Source organism: Lutjanus erythropterus, chromosome 1, assembly GCF_056507025.1.
Source record: "Lutjanus erythropterus isolate fLutEry1 chromosome 1, fLutEry1.hap2, whole genome shotgun sequence".
NCBI classification, from domain to species: Eukaryota; Metazoa; Chordata; class Actinopteri; order Lutjaniformes; family Lutjanidae; genus Lutjanus; species Lutjanus erythropterus.
Window position 1 is genome coordinate 18,018,095 of NC_139317.1, and position 24,202 is coordinate 18,042,296.

A 24,202-nucleotide genomic window follows, 5' to 3' on the forward strand; every position below is an offset into this window, starting at 1 on the left:
TCTTCATGGTTATGACAGGGTAATGACAGTCATATGCACACCTCTTTTAAAGTGTTACCATGGTTACTTTTGATGTCAGATTTGAAATTGGAAAAAAAAAAAAAAAAAACACATTCTCCGCAGCTCTTGCAGTTGCAATATTTGTGTAAGCCCAAATTAAAATGGCCTGTTTGATCTTAAACTGTCCTAGGAATCCCTTCTGTGTATACACCTGTTTTTTTACATACATTTTTATAAAAAAAAAAGTGCTTCAGATCATTGTAGAAAGCCTACAGTAAGCTCTCAGAGATGTACGTTATGTTCTTATTCATTCTGCTAAAATGAACACAAAAAACATAATTCAAGGCATGTGCTTCCCTTCATGTATAATAGCTGCCGTGCTGTCCGGAGTCCATTTAATTGGTATATTTCACTTGCAAAATAGACCTGTAATGTCACTGCTGAGAGAAATGGTGAAAGGAGAGGGGTGGGCAGGCTGGACATGGGGGGGCAAGTGCGAGAATTCATACTCCTTTCTTCTTTAGAAATAGATTAGTTTCCTCAGGAGTCTATTATCATCTTTCAAACTCAATCCTCCTCTGCCTTCATACGGGCCTGGATGAGAGCTGATAGCTCCTGGAGTCACCGGCGAGGAAAAATCCAGTCGCTTCTACCTGCTACCTGACCACACACTGCTGTGGTGTGTTGCTGGCAGGGTTCTGTGCAGAGAAAATGATTTGTTTCACATATGCCATGCATGTCTGGTCAATGGCAAAGAGTGAAAAGTACTCAGCGGTGCCAAAAATTGGTTCTTTGACTCACACATGCTGGGGAACTGCCTATGGAGCTGAAAAAGATATTTTTTCAGATGCTGCAGAAGCTACAATGATACTCAAATTTCACTATTACAGCATATATACAAATAAAGAGAAAAAAACATTAAAGCTGCTACTGTAAATAGATGACAGTGTAAAAACAATAACTGACACATTCAATTGGGGCTTGAAACAGCTTTTTATTTCCCAGCCAAAGGTACAATCTCCTCAGGTACTCATTTGATCACATATGATCATATTTTAAAAGCCTGCGACCTTCCTCGCACTGCAGTTGTCCTAAAGCATGCATAGCAATTTTTTGTCATTAGTCATTTTCACCTTTAATGTACCAGGTGAGACTTTTATCATGATATAAAGCCAAGGCTGTTTAAGCATCTGAACCACTTGAGTAGCTTGGAGCTTTTCCAGCCTCAGTCTCTAGGTTGAGAAATGATAACTTTGAGATTAATTACACTCATCATTTCTTACTGTGCTTTAAATTCAACGTCTGTATATGAGGATTTTTGGGGTGAGTTTTCGAAACGATGGTAGTCACTGCTAAATACATTTTTAATACAGTTGTTTAACTATCTAACAAGTCACGACTGCGCCCCCAAACCAATTATAACCCAGGTTGGCACCATCAAAGCCAGTGCTTTTGTCATTTCAACAACAGTGTTAATGACACTATTAAAGAATACAGTTCAGTCTCTAACTAGAGCCGGCACGGAGCCAAAGGTGCCTTCAGGCTAAATATAGATGTCAGGGCTCGTCTACTTAAAGGAAAGAGTTCAGTTTGATGTCTTATGTGATTATTATGGCTACATATTGAGACAGTTATCCAGGGGAGGGAGGAAAAAAGGGGCCAGATGCAGATGATGATAATGATGCCGATGTCAATGATGTGCACCCACATCCAAACAGGTGTCATCCTGCAGGCATTGAAATGTGTCAGAGCATCTTGAATAACATGTTTACGCTCGAATATTCTGCTCAGAGAGTGAATACATACAGCTCTATTTTGACCCAGACTGTATCTTTTTCCTGACAGATTTTTTTCTACAATGGTCTGTAAAGGAAAAATACTTATAGTGTGGGTTGTCTGTTACAACATTATACTCACCAAAACTAACTGCTGGGAGCTCGACAACGTTGCTGAAAATAGGTCAGACGTTGCAACAAACACAAGCAGTCAAACAATCCAATATGTTGCAAAGAAACCGCCAGATTAGTAAAACTTGTATGGAAGAGAAAATTAAGGCTAACAGTGAAATGATTGTCGAAACTGTCCATTTTAAACAGTTAGTCACTGGTGTATAAAGGAGAGGTGAGGCTCTGTTCCAATGAAAGTTCCTCAGTAGCACTTCAAGCTAAAAAAAAAAAAAAAAAAGGCGCTACCATGTTTAAAGAAATAATCCGGACAAATTCATACTGCGACCCCCAGAGCATGTTGACTGAGCTGGCTAATGTCCGGTTTAGCCCTCCACTAACTTGAATATACTGATGTGGCAACAGCTGGAGAAGATGGCACAAGACAGCCAAGGGTGCAAACTGGTCATTAATGGTCTATGTTCCCAAAGGAAAACAAAGGCCTGAGTAAATAAGTAACTTGAACTGGGATAAAATGATTTAATCGTGCGGTTTTCTAGACTCGCCCAATGTCATCAGACCAATTGGATTGAATTCTGACAGTGAAACAAATCATTTTACTGAGGTTGTGATACTTGAAAACATTTTTCCATCGTTTTACAACCACTTCTTTCACAATGTAAGCATATTGGAAAAGGGTCTGAGGTGCATCACGTGATGTTGTCATCACCACTTTCTCGTGCGTGCAGCCCCGCCTCTTTTGATGCTTTTTTGTTTGTTTTGTTTTTTTAGCAATATCACTACATTCCCAGGTCTCAGCAGTTGTTTAGGTGAGTCATTTTCCTTTGATTACAACAAACGTGATTGTATTAGTCTGAACTTCATTTTGTTTATTGTAGTTATACAATAACACTCTGAAATAGCTTGAAGCCTATTTTCCAGCTGAGGCTCTCGGTTGTCATCCATCCTTCTTGTATTGCTTGTTAGGCTCACAAGTGGCAGGCAGAACAGCCCAGCCGTCCTTTTACTAAAAAATAACACTCCTCAAATCTTTCTAGGGAATCCCCAAGTGATTCTCTGGCCTGCTGAGAGATGTAATCCAGGGTTTCATGTTTTCATGTGGCTTTAAAATGATTTCTCCAGTTTTGTCTCCTGCTTTTTTCGCTGGAGATTGTAGGTCCTTGCTATAACTGAAATTTAATTTTAAAAGACAAAGCATAGGCAAATTAATCAGATAATTGGTGTATATTTCTGTTATGTCCATTCTTTAATATATATATATTAGATGACATGTTGATAATTTTTTAATAAAATAATGAAAAATAAAGATGATACAACAATTCTTAATGGTGTTTCTTTCAGTGGTGGTTTAAGGTACTTAGCATGTGCAAGTTATTCGCTCTGCCATGCTGTGTCTTGACACTATCAATCCCTGATCTCACACTTTGGTCCTTCGAGACTTAAGGTGAGAGTTGGAACAAGGATTGAGCAATAAATTGAGGTTTTTGATTTACAGCTCAGCTCTGTCCTTGCAGCCAACATGCAGCCAGCAGTGAATAAGACCCCACGATACTTGAAGTCCTTCATTTGGAGCAGCTGCTCCCTTCTTACCTGGACTGAACTCTGCCCCAGAGAGTTCAGACTCTTCCAGCTCTGCCTCCAGTCCAGAACACACTTCTGTCAAATGTTTTTTTTCACCAAGTGCCTCCTACCTCCAAAGAAGACAGATAAAGATAGGTATTCATGTAACCCTGATAATTAAAGTTAGTGCACTGATCTACAGCCCTAGTGCTCAAGTGTGTCATCTGAACTTTTACGAAATCCATGTACATTTGCACAACATTTTTACAATACATTTGTAAGCAAGTACGTTTTTTAGGGAAAAATATTGTCTCTATTAACATAATATTGTTAATTAACATACTAGTGAACATGTCAATAAAATGTTCACTGACAACAAATTTCATTTTTTTGGCAGCAAAATATGCAATCTTGCAGAACCCTGTCCAGTCATAGTGACTACACCTTTAAAAAGTCAGCAGTGACTTAAAACATTTTTTATTAAAATCTAACCACAATAACTGTCTTTCCCGGACTGTAAAGTGCTTTTATTGCCTAAAACTACCCAAAATCTCAATATTTCCTTGCATGTGACATGACATGAACCCCAGACTGTGGTGTTCAGTCCTGCACTTTGTTCGCCCACCATCAACCCCAACCACTTCCTTGCAAATCCAGTCGGTTATATAAATGTATTGTTTCAAAGAAACATTGTCTGTAAATATAATTCAGGCATGAAGTATGACAACAATGTAATTATGAAAACAATTCAGTTATACACAAACATTTTTTTATATTTATTTATTTTTGGTGTGTTGTTATTATCCTTTTATTCAAACCCACAGCCTCAGTACATGGAGTGCACACTCTAACAACTGACTACCAGGCTGCCGTATAAACAGAATTTCAAGGAGAAACATATTATTATATTTATGAACGTAGGTGTTTTTTATGTTTTATTCCACACATTTTACATTCAGTGGCTGTTGTTTCTCCAAGCGTTTGGAGCAATCAGACCTTTCAAATCTTTTATTTTTGTGCACTTGAACTGATAAAGTACCAAAATGTCTGGCGGTATGTTATTTTTACTGTTTTTCCTTTATTGTTATTATTATTGCTCTTTTTGCCACTAACTTCAATGTGTGTTGCTTCTCCTACATGTGTGGAAACAGGCATACAGTGGAACCAGTGAATAGTATCATGGTTCTGATTTAAAAAAAACTGTACCTTAGTAACTAAAAATTGGCCTCCATATGGTACAAATGAGGAACATAAAAGAAATACAAATACATATTTAGAGGGACCCCAAAATTAAAAAATACATATTTTTTCCTTTGGCCTTTCTCTATCTAGAAATCATGACCCAGTTACTGAAGATATTCCACAAACATTATCATGAGCAGTTTCATGTGGGAACTACTTTGTTTCTAGTACAAAGAAAGTAGTCTGTAGATTAACTTGAGTAACCAGGTCATGGTTTCTGGAAAGAGACATTGCTTGAGAGTTTGTCAAATGTATTTTTATTTTTTGGCACTTTGAGAGCCACAAGCCAATTGCCATTTAGTCGCATTATAGTGGAGAGAAGGCAGACATCTATATGATAACTAGCACTACAGGTGAGTGGGAAAATATGTTAGATTTTAGGCTGAACTGTCCCTTTAAATACCAGCAGGTAAATTACGGCTACATTTACATTTCAGGCAAAAATTTTTCTTTCATTAAAGTCTGAACAGCATAAGTCACATTGAATCTGATTTGGGACCCTTTCATATTTGGTCATAAATCAGATACAGGGATGATTCTTTTTCTTTTTTTGCAATGTAGCATCAGTTTGAACATTCATATCAGAATTCTGACAACTTTTACTTCTCTCACTCGCCTGAAGCATCTTGCCACAAGACTCCTAACATCCTGAACATGATGAAATCTGTTTCTGTGAAGCTGTTTTGTCACAAACCCGCCACTCCTGGCTCTGACTCCACATCAACACACACCTCCATACAGGAGTAGCAGACACTGCCTTACAAATAGCAGTAATTAAAAACTTGGCTCTTTTCCTCTTCATCCTCATCCTCATTATTATCTGCCCACAAATTTTGATGGCTGCCACTGAACATCAACTTATAAATGAAACTGATTTCAGTAGCCTCCATGTTTATATCTGTTGGACAGCATGCTGTGTCTGAAGTCTTTGTTATTGTTTTTTGTTTTTTTTTGTACATTCCAGTTCCCACTGGAATCTGATGCTGGCCATATTTAAAAGATAATGTGAATAGCCAAACAAAAACAATCAGATCTGAACAATAACTCAGATCAGAGCACTAAGTCTTGCAGTGTGAACATAACCTTAGAGATTCAAATTACTGTTAATATTGATTGTGTGCTATTTGGCTCATTAAAAGCTCTCTTTTAAAAGGCTGACTATTCTCAGCACAGGATAATAACCTGAAACAAGTTTTCAAGAATAACTGAAGTAGGAATGGAAGTAACTAATTAGAAATATTTAGTTTTTTGGGATGGGATCTGCACTTATTGATTAATTGCTGTTAAGAGTTTAACCAATTAAAGATGTTTTAATCAATATTTAATCAATACTCTAGAAATTTCAGCAATTGCACGTCACTTAACATTACTTTGTCTGGTGAATCCATTTGTTGAAAAAAAAAATGAATGGATGGCTAGCATTTTCATCGCTTAAAGAAAACACACAAAATTTGCAAACAAGTGAGCATGTCTGCTGAGCAGCACAACAGAACAGTAATTTAATTTAATTTAATTTAATTTAGATTAGATTTTAACAAACAGAAACCCTTTCTTTGACTGCTGCTACTAATAATGCATTAAACATCACTGCTTAAAAAGTAACTAACAATGTGAGTAGTTTGTGAGGAATTCTTTGTACTTTTACTTGAGTATTTTTCCAGCACCATGACTTTTACTTGTAATTGAGTAATATTTTAGTAATGTATACTCGAGTACAGATTTTCAGTGCTCTTTCCACCACTGGACTGAAGTCAAACCACATCAACGAGACAAATGATTTAATGTTTCACGTTGGACATGTGCTCAAAGTGGAGTTATTCTTTGTAGAAAGTCTGCCACTGGCATTTTTCATTGCTGGTAATTGAGAGTTGAGAAACCTGGATAGTAATAGCGCAGTGTTCACTTCCAATAAATGAATGGTGATATTAATGAACTCCTGCAATTTAAAGAGGTGAAGACTGGTATTTTTTTTGAATAGCTCTCATTGCAGCAGTTTCTCTGTGTGGGAGTGAGTCCAATTACAACACACTTTGGTGTCTTCAGAATTACTCAGAGGTAAAGCCTCAGATAGTACGAACCAGCGTTGTCTTTGGACTCTTTTATCTCTGCATACTGAAGAGGGGCTCCTGGGACCTTCTAAGGAGAATAGTGCTGAGCACTGCTTAAACGTATACAGAGATTAATTTCATATTCCCATTGAGGTTTCTGTTTCACTCAAAATTATTACTGTGACCTTGACAACGGCTAGCGTTTAGCCTCAACATAGACAGGAGCTTTAATCATCACTGTGCAGACGCAGACAGTGCTTTGTATCATTCTTCAGGTTGTCCGTGGTGAAGTCTGTGTTTTCACAAGCTTAACTCTGCATACAGGACATGTCTTTCAATGAGTCAAGGAGATCAACTGTTGTGAAATATGAGCGAGGTCATTTTTAACCAAGGAAGGATTATTAATACGAGAACAGTGCATTTCCCAAACAAGTTGCCTGATAACTTGCAACGTCTAAATGATATTAACAGCAAATTTATATTAATTAAATTTTTTTTGTCTCACTGCATGTCCTTAGTCCATAGCGAGTCAGTTGGTCTGTCTGTGCTCCACTTTCCTCCAGAATAAAATATCTCAACAGCTGTCAGAAGGAAGGTCAAGACATTTTCTACAAACATTTAACAACTTTGGTGATCCTGTGACTTTTCACTTAAGTTTTCACTTATCCAGTGAAAACTTATAATTCCATCTACGGCATGAAAAGACACTTTTCACAGAAGCCACACTGACTTGGAATAAATTCGTACACACAGGTGTTACCAGTGATACTAATTAGGATTTGGTTCCATTCAAGTCAAACACAGGGGGCTGCTATTGTGCATTTTGGCTCACTGGAGAGGCTCTGCTACACCAAACAAGACCTTCATTAGTATAACTGGTGACACCTGTGTTTACCTGACTATTTCATATCAATGTGGCTGCTGGGAAAAAGGTCTGTTGGCACAGAATTTTGTGAAAACATCCGTGTTCCTCAGAGGATGAATCCAGGTGACTTTGGATATTCCTTGGCTTTTCCTCCAGTGCTACAACAAGGTTGATGTTTGAGGTTTTGAGTGATATTCCAGGTCCAGTGTCCAGTGAGTTTATGTTTGGTCAATAAACTTTATATTGTGATGGCGTCGCCGATATTTAAATAACTTATCTCAGCTCAAGGAATCTTTTACAAATATAAAAACTTCAGGAACATCTTGTTTGCAGTTTGAGGTGTCCTGTCAACAGTTTTACAGACATCTCTTTTATGATGGTGGCTTATGGGGAAAATGGTTTGGGAGCTGCAGGGGAATTTTTCACAGCAGTACTGCGCGTGGCCACTATCTAGATCCAGTGTTTGGTTTGTTTGTTCTGGGCTACTGTGGAAACATGGCCATTGCCATCGGAAGCAGGGCATTGTTGTATCCAGGTTCCCTTTGTCATCTTCCACAGATTCCACCACGTTTCATGGCCATGTTTCCACAGTAGCCCAGAACAAACAAACCAAACACTGGATCTAGATAGTGTTTTTCACAGGTTTTGCAGCAACTGTAGGTGTTCCTACACACTTGGAAGGGAAGGGTGAAGCAAACAGTATTCAGCTAGTTGCAATTTGCAACCTCACTGCACAATTTCTATCAGCCTCAGCTTTGCACTTGACGATAATCATAAGCATGCTAACACACTAAAGTAAAATGGTGAACATGGTAAACATTATACCTGATACATCAGCATGTTAATACAGGTAAGGTGAGAGTTTGAGCATGCTGATGTTGGCATTTAGCTTAAACTACTGTTGTTCTTCAGTTGAGCCTCACAGAGCGACTAGTCTGACTGTTGACTCTTTGCATTGTTCTGTTTTAGGAAAGTCCTTCTCAGTGTTCAGCTTACTCACAGGTCTCAGGTCTGCGCAGCACTGTGTGTGAACTTTGGGTTAAATCCCTCCTACACAAACCCAAAACGCACACAGCTGTCTACCATACACAGGCGAGCACATATACAAATACAATTACTGTTCCAAGCTGAAGAGGGGAACAGTAGTTCTCATGCCAACAGGGGTAACTCTCAGGTCAAGTGCTGCTGTTGACCTGTTCCTGTAAAAATACAGACACATTATGGATAATCACAGGTATATTTCACTGAACATTCACAGCTTGGATCCAACAGTTAGGGTTAAGAACCTGCATTTATTCATGACTGCACTGTATCATTTCTATTATTCATTTATTTCATTTTTCATTTTCAGACAGAAGGAGAACAGTCAGCGTCAACGAACACCAAACTGAGCCACCCTGCTGCCCCATAGGTACTTTTTACATTTCTCTGATGTGTGTTTTCAGACATTAATGTAAGATGAAGGCACAGCCTAACGGGACATATACACACACGCGCACACACACACACCTCCCACCACCTGCAGATAGAAGCCTGTACCTTCTCAGTCTCTTGCTTTCTGTTTTTCCCCTTTGAGAATGGAGTAAACAGTCCCATCAATATAGTGTTTTCCTGCTGTCTACCCACCCACTGCTTCCAGATTATCAGACAGGACTACAGCACAGGTTTCACAATAAATCCTTTCATCCCTTCCCTCCCCAGCTTTCCTCTTCACTCATTGTCTTTTTTCATCGCTCTGACTTTCCTCCTCGCTCCTTTGCAACTCGCTCTCCTCCTAAACTGAAGATTAGTTTCACAATATAACATTTTTATGATTTCAGTTGTCATATTCAGTGTTTTATTTTCCCAAACAGGCATCAACAGCCCACAAATGAGAGGTGCATATTAATATTATGTAGGACAATTCAAGAAGCATTTTGTCATTTATATTTTACTTTTCAAGAGCTTTTAATCATGGATTTGGAATACTTAAAATGCATTATAGAACATTATTTTCAGTGAATACAATTTTATTCACAAGTAAGATTTTTATCCCCATGTTAAAACTGTAGAAAGAAAACTACAGTTTTAACATGGGGAGAAAAAAAACGTCCTAATCACAGTTTTTTGATGCATGACACTAAAATACAACAGAAGAAATTAGCAATGAGCAAAAACACACGATGTCCTTAAAAAGTGACAAATAGACAGTGGTGGACAAAGTACTCAACCCCGGTACTTGAGTCAAAGTATAGATACTCCAGGTCAAATACTACTCAACTACAAGTGAAAGTTGCTCAGTCAAACTTTTACTTGAGTTAAAGTACTAGAGTACTTGGATGTATTTCTGCTTTTACATCAGTCCCATTTGAGAGGAGCTACTGTGATTGGTTTCTTTCTGTGAGAAACACAGCATGTGACCAATTGCATTTTAGAAAAGAAAAAACAGCAACAGCTGACTTCAACGACATGCTCAGTCAAAAAGTAACAACAACCTTCCTAGAAATGTAGTGGAGTCAAAAGTACAATATTTGTCTTTGAAATGTAGTAGAGTGAAAGTCAGGAGTTTCCAAAAAAACAAATACTCAAGTAAAGTACAGATACTCAAAAAATGTACCTAAGTACAGTATTCAAGTAAATGTACTTCGTTACTGTCCACTATTGCAAATAGACATCTTCAAATCACCAACAGATCTTCATACCTAAACGACAGAACTGCTCACCCATGGAGAGCATCAGCAACGTCACGTCACATTAAACACAATGTTCACATTGGAAAACGGTTGTAGTTTGGTGAGGTTCAGGTGCCAAAACTAGTTGGTTTGGGTTAGAAAAAGATCATGGTTTGGATTAAAAAAAGTATGTTACATTAAGTTAAGTAACTAAAAACTTTAAATTAGTCAGCATTGACTGGATGAAAGTTCTGAGTTTAACTCATCCCTTCCTTTTTACGGCTCTTTTCATAATTACTATGGCTACTTAAGGTCACCGACAAACAATAAACGTAAACAAGCTGTTTGCCCAGATGACCTATACAGCTGTTTTTCTAGTGAGGACCGGTTGAAACCACCCAGCATGCATCCCTGAATCACACCCCATGTGGGAAATTAGCTGAGCTCATCTTTTCAATGTAGGGTCAGAGTCAGGCACCTATCGAGGCAGCCTAAAGTGATAATATCAGTTTGTAAAGAATACATTTTCAAATAAATTATGTTATTTTAATGAAATATATTTTTCGTACCAGTATTTTGTATTTTATTTAAATACATGTGATAGACAAGTGTTTGTATTTTGTAACAAGATACTTTTTGGTGTATTTGTGCCCATCTCTGGGAACAGTTATGTAAACAGGTAATATAAATTACACAGATTTATATGCTTTATATTATAAATCAGCTTAATTTACATAAGCTACCTCAGTATCAGTCCTAGGTGTCTGCCAGCTCGACCTGAAATCAAAACTTGGCAGGCTCGCTGGGACGTGAGCCATGATTGCCGCGTCTATTCTCTGTGAGCTGAGAACTGGGATCAGGTGTGAGGATAAGTGACCGTAAATAAGCTCGAAATACGTGTGCAGGAGTCGAACATTTATGAAAATGTTATTTGATGTACTGCTGTGGTGTCAAGTGAACCAGCTGTCTGGTTAAAAAAAAAATCTAGGACAGTTAGAGGGGAAGCGAGAAACACCAGCAGGCGACAGAAAAAGACAAAATTGAACAAGCCAGTCTCGAAACACCACAAATAGGAGTAAATGGCACAAAAAAATCAGTTTTTGATTTTTCAATTATCTAAAACAGGCTATTTATCATTGTGATGAAAAGTGGCGAAGCAAACATTTATCCCTTTTTATACTTTTCAGAACAAAGAGGTTGTGACAAATAACATCAGAAACAAGTAAATTCGTCCCTGATGTGCCGAAGGCCTGGAGAGAAGATTGTTGTCCTCTTTCTCGTCATCCCTGTGTCGGCTCATGGAAGGTCAGTTGGCCACACAATGCAATACTGCAGCACTTGCAGCACACAACGGAGGGATAATTTGGCACACGGTGAGATGATACGACATGCTGTCGCTAATCCTTGAAATGTGGAAAATCACATGTGCAGTAAACAGGTTTCAGGTTTAGGAGGGAGGAAAAGATTTAATTAATCTTTCCATTGTTTACACCTAGCTGCTAAAAACTCACAACTAATGCATAAATAGATTATAGTTATTAAAAGGGCTCCTGACGGTCACTGAATACTTTTGCATTGCTTTGTCCTGATTAATAACAATCTTAAAATATTAGGTCGCACTTTATTTTACAGTACGTCAATAAGACATGACAAGCCATACATGCCTGCAACTTCCCCATTTAAAAGCAATATGTGAACCAGATAGTAAAGGCCAAAATTACGGCGGTAGTAGGGTTGGGCTGTATGTTAAAATTTTCCAACCAGCCACCATCAGCCCATCAACCAGCCCTTGACAATATAATGTTCCCCTTCTCCTACTTCCTGCCGAGCCTGAACTGGGAGATGCGTATGAGCGGCGAGTCCACTACGTTATATACATAAACTCACAAAGTATCAAGAAATGAAAACTCTCACACCTATTTTCCTTATTACACACACACCTTCTGACCCAAGAAGAGCGTAATTGACTTTTTAACTCCTTGTAAAACACAAACTCGACAAAAACACATATAAAACTCATCACTGTCCCAACAATCACCAACTCTGGTTAAAATAAATCTATAATAGATTAAGAGTCTGGCTCTGCAGGCTGTTTCCCTGTCACCCCTCACCCAGCTCAGAGCCCTCGGCTCTGGCTGAGTGGGTGTGTACTGTGCCACAGGATGAGAGCATGTCACTGAGCAGCACCTGTCACTCTAATAACAAATATTACTCCCAAAAATCGCTCCAAAAAACAACCGGTGATGGATGCAGCCCATTGCCCAACTCTACTTTGCACAGACTTGGTCTAATGTTGTAGGCAGATCATAAAAGTCGGCATCGATCTTGGCTACTCTGCCAGTTGTATGGGACCAGCCAAAGAAGGTGAGTCTCAAGTTGCAGATATGTGATTTAGCTTTAGTTTACAGCTCAGTTCTGTTGTAATGTGTCCCAAAATAGCCTCTAATAGTCTAGTAATGGTCTAACAGTTTCAAATGATACACTTAATTTTACAGTTAATAAGGGTCTAATAAAAGGTCAAACACTACCTAGTAAAGAACATATTATGCCTAGTTTTTATCTAATTTGATTAAAAAAAAATATATATATATATATATATATATATACATATATGGTTTGTTACATCTTATTCATGTAAAGTTAGGTGTATGAGGTCTAATTAGGGCATAGCTTTGTTTGTTTACTGACAAATAAAATACATATCATTTCTAGTTTTTGTTTAATATTACTTTGTCCTGATTAATCAAAATCTTATGTTATCCATGCAAAAGCTTTAGCATAATCACTTTTGATGATGTTCCATTTTATTTACTGACCCACTTATCACAGCACCCACAAGCATGGCTGCCACTACTAAGACCATCCCCATGGCCACTGACCCATTTGCCAGACAAGCCAACCTTTGGATTTTTAAATTTTCACATATTTCACGCTCAAACCTCCTCCCTAACATTTCTCCTCTGCTGCACCTCAGCACCTTATATCCCCCTCCTCAAATTCCCGCCCACGTACTTTCTTTTCCCATAGTTCTCTGGTGCAAGGTGGGTGTCCCGCTTAGCATGAGCTCCTGACTGAGGTCTGACACATCCTCTCACTACATCCAGGGCGGACGTACTGCCAGTTCCACTTACGACACAAGCCGATACATTATTCATGCTTCTTAATTAGGTAGTGAAGCGGCAGCTTATACCGGTGAGACACTGAGCAGATCAGGGTCTTGGATGGCACATTCAACATGACTTCGTCAGCGCATACAAAAGCAAACACGATAAGAAATGGCACTGTGACAGAGGTTGGAGAGGATATGATAATTTTAGCTACAAGAACTGTTATTGTGAACGTTTTAAGAAAGGTTCAAATGAGCACAGATTACTCATATAATATCAGTGCACACAGAGACTCTCATATTTAAGATTATAAATATTATACAAGACATTAAGTTTGTATGCATGAAGATAAAGAGGTTATGATAACTGACTGGATGTTTGCTCTTCATGCAGCTGAGTCAAAAACAACATTAGCTGAAAATTTGTAGAAGGATGGTAGCAGAAAAGTAGATTTTATGTTTTATTGTTTGATATTACACAGTCAGTATTTGCTGTTCTCAAAGGCTCACTTTGGTATTTTTCAACCTGGGCCTTATTTACCTATTTTGCTCTAAGTGACTAATGGGGGCAACGATTTTGAAATCGGTCCAGTGTTAAGTGAGACTGCTGCAGCCATTAGTCACGAAACAGACTAATCACGTCGACACTACAAAAGCTCAGATTGGAAAGGATCCCTTCAGAGACAGACCTTTTTGTTAAAGGAGCACAGTATATATGGCCTGAATTTAAATTTAGAATATTCAATAAATGAACAGACATTATCAATATAATGTGAGGAAGTAACACTTTTGATGCAAACATCTATGTAGCCTATAATATTTTTTTCATCTATCAACCATAATAATCCATACGCCCCATAACTAAGATGACCTTCTTTGTAAAACACATTTCAAACTTGATAGACATAAAACAAAACTCACCAAAAGGTCTTGGTTCATCTTTCCACTGTGTAACAATCACCACCTCTGGTTTGGTTCAAAGTAAATCCTTGATTCAGTGCATCAAATGTGAAAACATTCTGGCTCCTCGTTGCCTCTCTGATGCCTGACCTCCTTCCTGTTCCTCTTCGCTTCATGTCTCTCTTGTCCCCTCCTGTTATCCTCATCACTCCCGGAGTCAGAGTTCTGATCGGAGCCGCTGTAAATCATTTCAGGACAGTATTCTCTGTGGTCAAGCTGACATCCATCTGTCTCAGAGGCTGTGTTCGGTCCCAGTCCTGACACGTTCGTAGAGAGGCTGCTGAGCCCAGGTCTGTTGCCCGTGGTGGAAACACAAAGGCTCCACCAGTCATTCAAGCTGCAGGTCCAGCCAAACTTGAGTCATAATGCGGCGTCTAGCTGCACAGATAACTGAGGAAATGACAGCCAGTAGGCTAGTTACAGAGAGTATAATGAGCAATAGTTAGTGGTTACTCTGGTGAGATGAAGTTTGGAGTTATCTCAGGAAGTCGCCTTATTTTACACATTGCTCCATTAAATTATAAGATCCTTTTTGTTTAACCAGAAATGGCCGAATTATCACTCTCACCAAGGCCACCGGAATCAAGTTACAGACACAAACACAACAGAAACAAAATAAAACTCACCAAAACCTTATTGGTTCATCTTTCCACTGTTCCAACAATCAACATCTCTGGTTTGGTCAAAATAAAGCTTTAATTCACCACATTAGATGCGAAACGAGAAGCAAGGCAAGAAGGAGGTCTTACACCGCAGAAGCTGTGAGAAAAAACAGCGTGTTGAGCGAAAATGCTGCAGTCTCACTCAATACTAATCTAAAAAATTGGTGTCCCCATTGGCCACTTAGACACAAAGACATGGTTGAAAAATACCAGTGTCACTCTTTAATAGACTGCTGCATCAAAAAAATAAACTCCGGAAGAGGAAAACGCCACAGAATTTTGGTAACAGAAAATTCTGTGTTAAATGAAACACCGCAGGGGGTACCCCTGCCAGGAAACATTTCCACATCTTAGTTATCTACATTTTACACCACAGCGTCGGTCTAATGGGCCTCCCTGTCAGTCAACAGATTCAAACTTCGATTTGCTTGAACTATTTGAGCTCTGACCCCCCCAGGCTGATCCATGAAATTACTTTGGTAACGATCAGTTTTGCAATTCTGGAATAATTTTACTTTGCACCAAACTACTTGTAAGAACTGAACCAAAACTTGCCCCGTGTGTGTAACCAATGAAGAACTCGGATGGAAATATGGACCATGTAGAGATTCAGGTGATTCTTCTTGCACACTTGAAGATCTGGAGTGTAAGATTTATGCAGATCTATTGTCAGAAGATAAGAAAAATGAAACATGGGGAACAGGAACAGGAACTTTTGAATTTATCACAAGTTGTGTGATCCCCATACAGCAGTTTTTCCTACACACTTGTAAAGGGAGGGTGAGATTAGCAGTTTTCGGATGGCTGCAATCTACAACCTCACCACAGATTCATCATGAATCATCAGAGAACCGGACTGAATCATATTAAGTGTTAAAATGTTGTTCAAGAAAGTTTAATTAAATTGAATTAAACCTCAAATCAGCAACAGCAACTTTTGATCTTTCACTTATTTTACTGTGGTTCCAATTTCGCTTGTATTGAAATTACTACAACTAATGATAATCTTCTGGATAAATTGTTTAGTCAGTGAAACTGAAGGTTTGCCACCGTCACTTCAGTGCTTGCTCTTGATGGGAACAATTGATTTTATAAAGAGCACAGTCTTGATCTGCTCTATTTGAAAGTTCCCTGAGATACCTTTGCTCTGATTTGGCACTATACAAATGAAATTGAACTGAATGTTGTTTTATGAATCTTAAACTCAAAGATACTCTATTTACAATTATATAAAAAAAAGAGTGAAGAGTGTCTTCTATCAAAAGTTGCGCATTATTGTTTGGAAAAAGTCAGATCTGTGATGACCTCAGCAGGCTTAAAAAAGGTTGCATCTGTCTTAATCAATCAATGCATCAATTAAAGCAACAAGATTATTCCCTCCAACTGAAGGATGTGCTTATAAAATTTACCGTAGAGTCTACCTCCAGTGCAAAACAGAAACTCTTGATTCATACGTTTTTTCAGTTTCTGATTTTTCAGTTTTTCCTCAGTTAAAGGCGATGTGGTGTTGAGCTACACACAGTTCAGGAAACATAATTTAGCTAAATATAAGAGAACAGAGATAGATGAAAAGTACAGTAAGAGGATCTGATGATTAATTATTGATATTTCATGATTAATAAATCATGTTGATGCTTTGAAGGCACAGCAATTGCGATGCCAATGACTGTTATTTAGAAAATAAAATATTTGTCCGATTTAATGTGACTGATGGTGAAAACCACGCTCACTTCAGGTCTTCTATCCAAATACAGATACAGAGACAGCTAATTTTTCTGCTTGAACAGATACAGATAATGACGTCTCTGTGTTCTTCTTATAAATAATTGTGAGTAGGATTAATGGTTTCCCAATTGACATACAGTGATATAATTCACATTTATTTTACATTATGGGCAAGTATTACCTTAAACAACCTTTGTAACAACCAACTCTGCAATCCTGTATGTTGAACATTTCCAACGAGGGCTGAACGCTGGCTGCAAATGTTGTATTTTCAGAGCCAACAAATCTGAGCTGCTTTGGGAGCTAAGCTTTTTAGTTTCTTCTTGTCAGTGTGCTGTACCTGTTGGCACTGGAGCCATATGCCTCTGACATGGCAGTATGCAAAACCATGTTTCTTCTTCTTCCCTTTTTTTTTCTTCAGAGAACAGATCAGTGTGGTGACAAGCCTAATATCCACTGCATGGGCTCCCTAGATTCCGCTCTTTCTCAAGTCAAGTGGTGGGTCAAAAGGGATAAAACCGCTTCCTTTCTCTTCTCTGATACATGCTAATACGCAGTCTGTCAGCACTGAGGTGGCGAGGCCCTCAGGGAGGGTTTTGCACTGAACTATTTCTTGTCTGTAGAAAGATCAGGGAGGGTAATCTCTGTCTCTGCTATCCAGGACTGTTCTGCTGTGTAATTCAGTCTTTATCCTAAATCCGGAGAGAGAAACACAGAGCAGAGAGATAGAGAGAAAATTTATGTGAAAACCTCTAATGTATGAAACCAGAAAAAATAGGTATTTGCAAAAGTAAAATTGCAGAGAGGTTAGGGCATTGACAAGAGGGCACTTTCTCTGCTGGAAATACATATTCACAAAGATTCTTTTCATGCCAATTAGTCCTACAAATCAGTGCACAAACAAAATATTTTAAACTCATCATTTTAGTATTTAATTTTTTCCTGTTCTCCCATCACTCTGAATTACAGGCATCAAATCTTCCCTTCAAAGGCAATAAACACTACTGAGCAAGGTCATATCAATATCACAGGAACCAGGTGAGTGTGTTGGTGTATTGAACCTGTGTTATGTGTTTTGAGGTGAAGCATAAACTCACAGAGTGGGTGGAGAAAACAGCATCTGGCTTCACTTGTTAAAGCATAAAGTGCTACATTTTTTTTTTTAAAGAAAGGCTTTTAACATTTTAATGAAGCCTGTCCAAGAGAAAATATGATACTTGAGATCTACTTTGAAACTTATTTATGTCTTATTATACAGCACTGGGTTAAATCCATTTAATTGCTCAACTCTTGTGGGAGTGAAAATTGAAAACCAAGGTTTAATTTCATAGGTCTCTATTTTCAAGGGATTTTTCACTGTCTCTAAAGCCCTTGCACTATTACTTGTCATGTAAAAAGCAATTACAATCAGTGCTCGGATGAAATGTGTCATCAGAGAATCCATTAACAATGTCCTCAGACCGTAATATTTACAGTCACCACCCTACTTTCAGAGGCAATGCTCAGTTTTATGAGTTTTGAAGGACAATTAAAAGGCACCGGTCTCATTGTCAGGCCTATTTTGTTATGCAGGCAATTATGATTTCACAAAGGTATTTATCGCAGTGCTATTGTATTACATTAAATTATACAAGTGTTCCTGTTGTGTCCGAGCCTTGTATCTGACACCAAGGAAAGCTCCTTTGCTCATACATTACGGCTAATTAATTAAACTGCTTTAATTGTGTGGGTGCAATAAAAAAGGTCTTTAAAAATAAGTGAAGGGAAAACATTAGATTATAACCAGCAGCTTTATAACCAACAGCTTTCTCCTTTTAAACAGACCATAACCAATACAAATAAAATCCAATATGCTCAGGCTAATAAAATAAGCTCAAACTTAACATTCATCATTTTGGGAAATACAATTATTTTCTATTCTTGCCAAGCCCTGGATGCTCAGATTAACATGATCCACCTGGTTAAATATTATAAATTTGAAAGTTTAAATCTCTAGCATACTATGTCCTTGTCACCCATGCATCTACTTGTTTGCCATCAGTTGATTGCTGACATCTACTGCCTATTTGTCCACCTGGGGAGAAGGATCCCTCCTCTGTGGATCATCCTGAGGTTTCTTCCATTTTTTTCCCTTTTAGAAATGTATTTTGGGGATTTTTTTTCTTACCTAAATTAAGAGTCTAAAGACAGACACTATAAACAGACACTATAAATTCATGTAGCCCAAAATAACAAATTGTGATTTGTTATTTTTGGCTATATAAATCAAATTTGTCTTGATTTGACTTGAATCAGTTACTCCAGGATCACAGGTGAAGGGGGTTTACCTCTGGTCCACACTCCAACATAGTAGGTGGCGCTAATGCACCTAAAAGCTGGTTGCTACCTGCCATAAAACAAATAGAAGAAGAAGAAGAAGGGAAAAAGGTGAAGGGGGCGTGGCCTGGAGAACAAAGGAAGGAGAATTGTTTGGAGGGAAAAAACAAATGCTTGTGGAGTTTGACAGAGGATTTGTGTGGGATCCTGGCTGCCTGCAATCAAAGCAGGAAAATATATTTAGCTCTTTTTATTGTAGTACCTCATTCATGTGAAGTGAAAAGAAGCTCAGTGAGATTTGAGGACCATTACCAGAGGAGCAGAGGACTGGAAATCAACTCAAAGCTGGATTACTAATTCACAACCCTGCATCAGGTGAGTTTGATTCTTTATAGAGGGTTTTGCATTGTGGTTTGTAATTTATATGATTGCATTTTGAAGGGTGTATTTCTTTTTTTGGTTTTGATTGTAGTTTGACTATACAGACTCAACAAGGAAAACTTTTTTGAATTGGAGTAACCCTCCGGACTTTCAGTGGATATTATGATTAATGCCTTGTAAACCTATTTTGAGGGTTGCTGTCTCAAAGGGAAAGTGCAGATTATTTTAATAGTTCTGTATGAAGTATTTGTCGATAGTCAGTGTATTAATAATGCATTCACATGCTCCTCAAATGGTCCCAGCTTCTGAGATGGGAAGTCGTTATTGTGTGTTCATGTGCTTTTAAGTCATAAATTGGAAAAGAACATCAATGCTGCTTAGAATAGAGAGTATGAAGAGTAGAGTTAGGGAACAGTTACAGCTAAAAACTATATTACAAATTGCATGTGATCAAAAATGATATGCAATACATGAATTAATAAAAAAGTTATCACTGAAACATTTACTTTCATTAACCATATTTCTGCAGATATGATGTGAACAGGCAACAATTCAGCAACTTGAGTAACAAAATTTTCTCAGACTTTCTGAGTTGTTGTTGAATTTTCCTAGTTGGGAAATAATTTTTCCATTATTCCGACATCACATGAATGCACTCTGAACGCAGCAGATCGGGGTTTGGAGAAGTAGAAAGGAGTACCAGCACAGAAGCTCAGCAATCTACTGCTGTGGACAGGGTCGGCAACAAAAGGTGTTATAGCCACTTAAAAACATTATAAGTTTAAAATCAATATCAGTGTGAACATCTTGTACTTGATACTTTGTCATCAGACCCCTTTTCCAATGCAAAACCACAATTACTTGAGCCAAAAAACAGTCTCTCCAAAGCAACCAAACTCCTCAAGGATAAATAAAAATTTAACCTCACAGAACACAGAGCTGCTGATCTACAGCTGCCATGACGGGTTAGCTTATTTGTGTTATAGTGTAACTTCTGTGAATCTGAATTAACCCATTAAAATACTGATGTCACACAATAACAGACAAACTATGTCATGTGAAAGCAGTGTTGAACCAGCAACTCCTGACTTCTGCAAGGTAAAATGACTGATTTTGCCAAAGGAGTCTGGTGGCTTCGGTGTGAGCGATATTTGGTTTATATAACGTCAGTTTCCCATCAGAAACAGGCTGTCTGATAGCAAGTTAAAGCAGTGAAAGTAGTGAACATATTTTTATAGTGTACACTTAAACTGTATGTTTACTGCTGACCCTGTCCACAGCAGTACAGTGCTTACCTTCCATGCTGGTACTATTGTCAAGCATCTCATACAATGTCTCTTCAAACAAGTGAACTATCCCTTTAATAAACAGTGTGAAGCATTCATATAGGTTTCCATTTAGTACACTCTTGTCAGGAGGGTTTTAAAGGCACCCAAATTATTTGAATATCACCATCTACCCGGGTCTTAATGCAGAGATCATTGTAGCTCTCGACTTGTTGTTGCAAAAGACTTTAATACTTGGGCGGATGAAGCTGCAGCCAGAATAACTCAAAACCACTTGTGTCTAGACTCTTTCTAAAGATAAATCTGCCAACCAGCACCTCAATAGCTCACGAACAGACCTCTTTCACAGCAGCCACTCTGACATGAAATAGTAGGATAAAAACAGGTGTTACCAGTGATACTAGTTAAGGTCTTGATGCATTCAGGTCAAACGGAGTCAGGGTGCTGCTATTGTGTGTGTCGACTCAGGCTGTAATTTCCCCTGTTAAAATTTCCAGCTTCCCAATTTAAAAGCGTCCAAAGTGCACAATGCCAGTAAAGTAAGCAAAAAAAAAAAAACATGCCTGACCCTGAAAAATTGATGAGTTTGATTGGAAAGTGCACACATAATTGAACTTTTGGCAGTGCAGCTTTTTTGAATAAACGACCCAGAAGAGAAAAAATTATGCATGAGGTAACCAGCACTATTATACATTTACTACAGTTACTAACATCAGCCTTCCATCGATGCTGACATAGTTGTGTGACGGCAGAAAAGAGCATCTTGATTAAGTTGGGGTAGATGGATTTGCCCTGATTTCACAAGCAGGAACTTTGAATTTGAGCTCGGTGTCCCATTGTACTTTTTCTTGTAGGGAGTAAGAATTTTTGAATACAATAACACTTCTATAATAGAGGGGGGGCTCTCAAAGTTTTGTTGGTTTGGTACCAATCTGGGAAGCCAGCATATGATTAAGGGCAACACAGGAAAACCGATAAACTTGTGGTAGAAATGATTTGTGATTGGTCTCATAATGCTGTTTACTTTCAAATATCTTGAGCATCAAATTCACCTGTTAAGCAGATCACTTCTTCTGTCTTCCGAGGTCTGACAGTGTATGAGTTGATCCATTTTTCCTGAAACTTCCTTTTCTCCTCTACCATGCAATGACTTTCCATGGTGACTTTTCCATTTCACCTCAATGTTAAACTGCCACTTTGTCCATCCAAATGCTTAACTTTAGCCACCAATTGCCACATAACCAGTAACTTACTACAAGTTATCATTCTTAACCTGACAGATGCTTTTAAGGGCTTGAATTTTAGCACATTAGATGTTTATTGTCTTAAATGTAGGCTACTGAAATGGACCAATGATTAAAATACAGCGCATGCAAAATGTTTCTGTGGGCCGCACTTTGAGAACCCATGCTCTAAACACTGTTTTAAAATAATATACTTGAGGTGGAGAAACATTAAATCCTTTTATTAAAACACATTAACACCTCCCTAACCCTCCCAGTTTGCATGATGCTTTGAGGAAACAGTATATCAACTATCACTGGATTACTTTGATACTGAAGAAAACCTAAAAAGACCACGATTCTCAGAAAAGCTCTGAATTTATGAGGGGTGTCTTTTTTTTTTTTTTCTCTATGATTGCTAAGTGGATTTATGGACATTAACTGTGATGGTACCGTTTTTGCTGCAAATTGCAGCAATCAGGCGCTAAGGGTTTTTCAAGTACCTTTAATATCCTCTGTGAGCTGAACTGTTCTATTTAAGACACAGGTCACAAGTCTTTTTTCCTACTCGAACAGTGCTTCCGTCTCTGGGTTTAGGACTAGGCAATATATTCATATTACATCAATGTCATGATAAAAGACTATCATGATATGACATCAGTGCTGCATTACAGTGAAGTACTGTAATGTTCTGAACTTATTGGACTGTTCTGGTCATTCCATGATTTTACTCACTTCATCATTATAGCCACATTACTGATAATTATTTATTAAAATCTCTTTGTGTTAACATTTTATGGAATCACTAGTGTCACAACTTACCATGTTGTGATAACAAATTCCATCTGAAGGCAACAGTGGTCCCTCAAAATAGTCAATTTTGGTCGACCAACTCCGAGCTTGTAGGAATAAGAAGCAAGTTTCTTATCAATTGACTTTCTTAATAAATAGAGTAGTAGAGGGATGGTTTATTTGTTTATATGTTTATGATGGAATAAGCATTTTAATCCAAAAGTTTCACTAGTAGACAATTAAACAATTAGACAAAATCTTAAGTCTTAGATATTTAGTTAATTTCCAAACAGTAAAGCTCAGTTGAGCTTTGGCTTTCACACATCATCGATGAGCTGATACTGTCCTCTCTCACGATCCACACACCATGAAAACTTTGACGTCTTCAGCTGTGTGTGGGCTCTGCAAAAGAGTGAGGTAGTTCACTATGTCTGGATTGTCAGGTCATCATTCTGAGGTGAAGGAGCCAGCTCCTGAGCTCTTCTGCTGACCAAATCCTTTCCTCTTAAGTTTTAGCAGCGTCCACATGTTTTTCTGAACTTTTCCGTGATTCAGACATCCTGACGATGGCTGACTAATTAGTGTGTAATCCATTCTGTTGTTTGCATGCCAGTATCACCATAATGGCTATGCATCCAGGTTACTGACTGAACCATGACGTCAGTGTTAGGTGTCCTAAATCACTGTTTTTGGAATGTAACACTTAAAAATGAAGCTCTGTCCTCTTGTCATCATAGTCTACTTATGTCCGCAGGTTGTGGCTTACCTTGTGAGGCACCTGGATTTGTGAGATCACACAGAGATCCATCTCGCCAGGCTCCAGGTTATCTGTTTGTGTCCACACCAAAGGTGGTGCGAGCCAATCAGCATCCTCGGTGGGACTACTGGCAGCTACGGGCATGGTTTTAGGTGTGCCAACAACAAGAAGCGTTCATGGAAATGACTCGTCTTGCTGCTCCTGCAGAGGTTGGTGTAGATACAATGTTAAAAACGTTATGTTAAAACCAGTTAAATCAGAACTGGAGAGTATTTCATAATTGAACGAAAAGCAAAAAATGGCACTGAGGGCTTTTCTCAATGGAAAAAATGTTTTCACACTTCTGCCGGATGGCTTCGGCTTCGGTTAGGGTGAGTTGATCTGATTGTTTCAAGTTAGCCCATGTTAGACACAAAGACCATTCATCCAAGCCAAGTATTTTTTTTTTCCAAACGGTTTCTAAGTACAGCTTCCCAGATGGTTCTGTTTAACAAACCATCTGGTCATCTGTGTCAGGTTAGGTTGTGACCAGTTCATCCAAAGAATTTCTCTAAATCATTTCTCCAGTTGTTTTATTGCATTACTTTTTAGATTTCTGCAAATTAAATGATTCAATAAAGAAACATTAGAAAATGGAAAAAACAAAACACACCTATCCTTTTAACCTCTGATTTCCTTAGCAGCACCTTGGGAGGGTTTGTATAATTCCCAGGTCGGGAGCCGC